The sequence below is a fragment of the Salvelinus alpinus genome, chromosome 26 (genome assembly GCF_045679555.1).
Source record: "Salvelinus alpinus chromosome 26, SLU_Salpinus.1, whole genome shotgun sequence".
In the NCBI taxonomy this organism is placed as follows: Eukaryota; Metazoa; Chordata; class Actinopteri; order Salmoniformes; family Salmonidae; genus Salvelinus; species Salvelinus alpinus.
Genome location: NC_092111.1, coordinates 41,303,689 through 41,308,996, shown reverse-complemented (window position 1 = coordinate 41,308,996; position 5,308 = coordinate 41,303,689).

The window sequence follows — 5,308 nt, the reverse complement described above, 5'->3', positions numbered from 1 at the left end:
CCAGCGTGTTAATCTAGTGTGATTCTACCAGCGTGTTAATCTAGTGTGATACTACCAGCATGTTAATCTAGTGTGATTCTACCAGCGTGTTAATCTAGTGTGATACTACCAGCATGTTAATCTAGTGTGATTCTACCAGCGTGTTAATCTAGTGTGATACTACCAGCATGTTAATCTAGTGTGGTACTACCAGCATGTTAATCTAGTGTGATACTACCAGCATGTTAATCTAGTGTGATACTACCAGCATGTTAATCTAGTGTGATACTACCAGCATGTTAATCTAGTGTGATACTACCAGCATGTTAATCTAGTGTGATACTACCAGCATGTTAATCTAGTGTGATACTACCAGCATGTTAATCTAGTGTGATACTACCAGCATGTTAATCTAGTGTGATACTACCAGCATGTTAATCTAGTGTGATACTACCAGCATGTTAATCTAGTGTGATACTACCAGCATGTTAATCTAGTGTGGTACTACCAGCATGTTAATCTAGTGTGGTACTACCAGCATGTTAATCTAGTGTGGTACTACCAGCATGTTAATCTAGTGTGATACTACCAGCATGTTAATCTAGTGTGATACTACCAGCATGTTAATCTAGTGTGATACTACCAGCATGTTAATCTAGTGTGATACTACCAGCATGTTAATCTAGTGTGATACTACCAGCATGTTAATCTAGTGTGATACTACCAGCATGTTAATCTAGTGTGGTACTACCAGCATGTTAATCTAGTGTGATACTACCAGCATGTTAATCTAGTGTGATACTACCAGCATGTTAATCTAGTGTGATACTACCAGCATGTTAATCTAGTGTGGTACTACCAGCATGTTAATCTAGTGTGATACTACCAGCATGTTAATCTAGTGTGATACTACCAGCATGTTAATCTAGTGTGATACTACCAGCATGTTAATCTAGTGTGATACTACCAGCATGTTAATCTAGTGTGATACTACCAGCATGTTAATCTAGTGTGATACTACCAGCATGTTAATCTAGTGTGGTACTACCAGCATGTTAATCTAGTGTGATACTACCAGCATGTTAATCTAGTGTGGTACTACCAGCATGTTAATCTAGTGTGATACTACCAGCATGTTAATCTAGTGTGATACTACCAGCATGTTAATCTAGTGTGATACTACCAGCATGTTAATCTAGTGTGATACTACCAGCATGTTAATCTAGTGTGATACTACCAGCATGTTAATCTAGTGTGATACTACCAGCATGTTAATCTAGTGTGATACTACCAGCATGTTAATCTAGTGTGATACTACGAGCATGTTAATCTAGTGTGGTACTACCAGCATGTTAATCTAGTGTGATACTACCAGCATGTTAATCTAGTGTGGTACTACCAGCATGTTAATCTAGTGTGATACTACCAGCATGTTAATCTAGTGTGGTACTACCAGCATGTTAATCTAGTGTGGTACTACCAGCATGTTAATCTAGTGTGGTACTACCAGCATGTTAATCTAGTGTGGTACTACCAGCGTGTTAATCTAGTGTGGTACTACCAGCATGTTAATCTAGTGTGATACTAGCAGCATGGTAATCTAGTGTGGTACTACCAGCATGTTAATCTAGTGTGGTACTACCAGCATGTTAATCTAGTGTGGTACTACCAGCGTGTTAATCTAGTGTGGTACTACCAGCATGTTAATCTAGTGTGGTACTACCAGCATGTTAATCTAGTGTGGTACTACCAGCATGTTAATCTAGTGTTATACTAGCAGCATGGTAATCTAGTGTGGTACTACCAGCATGTTAATCTAGTGTTATACTAGCAGCATGGTAATCTAGTGTGGTACTACCAGCATGTTAATCTAGTGTTATACTAGCAGCATGGTAATCTAGTGTGGTACTACCAGCATGTTAATCTAGTGTGGTACTACCAGCATGTTAATCTAGTGTGGTACTACCAGCGTGTTAATCTAGTGTGGTACTACCAGCATGTTAATCTAGTGTGGTACTACCAGCATGTTAATCTAGTGTGGTACTACCAGCATGTTAATCTAGTGTGGTACTACCAGCATGTTAATCTAGTGTGGTACTACCAGCATGTTAATCTAGTGTGGTACTACCAGCGTGTTAATCTAGTGTGGTACTACCAGCATGTTAATCTAGTGTTATACTAGCAGCATGGTAATCTAGTGTGATACTACCAGCATGTTAATCTAGTGTGATACTACCAGCATGTTAATCTAGTGTGATACTACCAGCATGTTAATCTAGTGTGATTCTACCAGCATGTTAATCTAGTGTGGTACTACCAGCATGTTAATCTAGTGTGATACTACCAGCATGTTAATCTAGTGTGATACTACCAGCATGTTAATCTAGTGTGATACTACCAGCATGTTAATCTAGTGTGATTCTACCAGCATGTTAATCTAGTGTGGTACTACCAGCATGTTAATCTAGTGTGATTCTACCAGCATGTTAATCTAGTGTGGTACTACCAGCATGTTAATCTACCAGCATGTTAATCTAGTGTGATACTACCAGCATGTTAATCTAGTGTGGTACTACCAGCATGTTAATCTAGTGTGATTCTACCAGCATGTTAATCTAGTGTGGTACTACCAGCATGTTAATCTAGTGTGATACTACCAGCATGTTAATCTAGTGTGATACTACCAGCATGTTAATCTAGTGTGATACTACCAGCATGTTAATCTAGTGTGATACTACCAGCATGTTAATCTAGTGTGATACTACCAGCATGTTAATCTAGTGTGATACTACCAGCATGTTAATCTAGTGTGATACTACCAGCATGTTAATCTAGTGTGATACTACCAGCATGTTAATCTAGTGTGATACTACCAGCATGTTAATCTACCAGCATGTTAATCTAGTGTGGTACTACCAGCATGTTAATCTAGTGTGGTACTACCAGCATGTTAATCTACCAGCATGTTAATCTAGTGTGATACTACCAGCATGTTAATCTAGTGTGGTACTACCAGCATGTTAATCTAGTGTGATACTACCAGCATGTTAATCTAGTGTGATACTACCAGCATGTTAATCTAGTGTGATACTACCAGCATGTTAATCTAGTGTGGTACTACCAGCATGTTAATCTAGTGTGGTACTACCAGCATGTTAATCTAGTGTGGTACCACCAGCCTGTTAATCTAGTGTGGTCCTACCAGCATGTTAATCTAGTGTGATACTACCAGCATGTTAATCTAGTGTGATACTACCAGCATGTTAATCTAGTGTGGTACTACCAGCATGTTAATCTAGTGTGGTACTACCAGCATGTTAATCTAGTGTGGTACTACCAGCATGTTAATCTAGTGTGATACTACCAGCATGTTAATCTAGTATGATACTACCACCATGTTAATCTAGTGTGGTACTACCAGCATGTTAATCTAGTGTGGTACTACCAGCATGTTAATCTAGTGTGGTACCACCAGCATGTTAATCTAGTGTGGTACTACCAGCATGTTAATCTAGTGTGATACTACCAGCATCTTAATCTAGTGTGATACTACCAGCATGTTAATCTAGTGTGATACTACCAGCATGTTAATCTAGTGTGATACTACCAGCATGTTAATCTAGTGTGGTACTACCAGCATGTTAATCTAGTGTGGTACTACCAGCATGTTAATCTAGTGTGATACTACCAGCATGTTAATCTAGTGTGATACTACCAGCATGTTAATCTAGTGTGATACTACCAGCATGTTAATCTAGTGTGATACTAGCAGCATGTTAATCTAGTGTGATACTACCAGCATGTTAATCTAGTGTGGTACTACAAGCATGTTAATCTAGTGTGGTACTACCAGCATGTTACTCTAGTGTGATACTACCAGTATGTTAATCTAGTGTGATACTACCAGCATGTTAATCTAGTGTGATACTACCAGCATGTTAATCTACCAGCATGTTAATCTAGTATGATACTACCAGCATGTTAATCTAGTGTAATACTACCAGCATGTTAATCTAGTGTGGTACTACCAGCATGTTAATCTAGTGTGATACTACCAGCGTGTTAATCTAGTGTGATACTACCAGCATGTTAATCTACCAGCATGTTAATCTAGTGTGATACTACCAGCATGTTAATCTACTGTGGTACTACCAGCATGTTAATCTAGTGTGATACTACCAGCATGTTAATCTAGTGTGGTACTACCAGCATGTTAATCTAGTGTAATACTACCAGCATGTTAATCTAGTGTGGTACTACCAGCATGTTAATCTAGTGTGATACTACCAGCGTGTTAATCTAGTGTGATACTACCAGCATGTTAATCTACCAGCATGTTAATCTAGTGTGATACTACCAGCATGTTAATCTACCAGCATGTTAATCTAGTGTGATACTACCAGCATGTTAATCTACCAGCATGTTAATCTAGTGTGATACTACCAGCATGTTAATCTACTGTGGTACTACCAGCATGTTAATCTAGTGTGATACTACCAGCATGTTAATCTAGTGTGGTACTACCAGCATGTTAATCTAGTGTGATACTACCAGCATGTTAATCTAGTGTGATACTACCAGCATGTTAATCTAGTGTGATACTACCAGCATGTTAATCTAGTGTGATACTACCAGCATGTTAATCTAGTGTGGTACTACCAGCATGTTAATCTAGTGTGATACTACCAGCATGTTAATCTAGTGTGATACTACCAGCATGTTAATCTAGTGTGATACTACCAGCATGTTAATCTAGTGTGATACTACCAGCATGTTAATCTAGTGTGATACTACCAGCATGTTAATCTAGTGTGGTACTACCAGCATGTTAATCTAGTGTGATACTACCAGCATGTTAATCTAGTGTGATACTACCAGCATGTTAATCTAGTGTGATACTACCAGCATGTTAATCTAGTGTGATACTACCAGCATGTTAATCTAGTGTGATACTACCAGCATGTTAATCTAGTGTGATACTACCAGCATGTTAATCTAGTGTGATACTACCAGCATGTTAATCTAGTGTGATACTAGCAGCATGTTAATCTAGTGTGATACTACCAGCATGTTAATCTAGTGTGATACTAGCAGCATGTTAATCTAGTGTGATACTACCAGCATGTTAATCTAGTGTGATACTACCAGCATGTTAATCTAGTGTGATACTACCAGCATGTTAATCTAGTGTGATACTACCAGCATGTTAATCTAGTGTGATACTACCAGCATGTTAATCTAGTGTGGTACTACCAGCATGTTAATCTAGTGTGATACTACCAGCATGTTAATCTAGTGTGGTACTACCAGCATGTTAATCTAGTGTGAT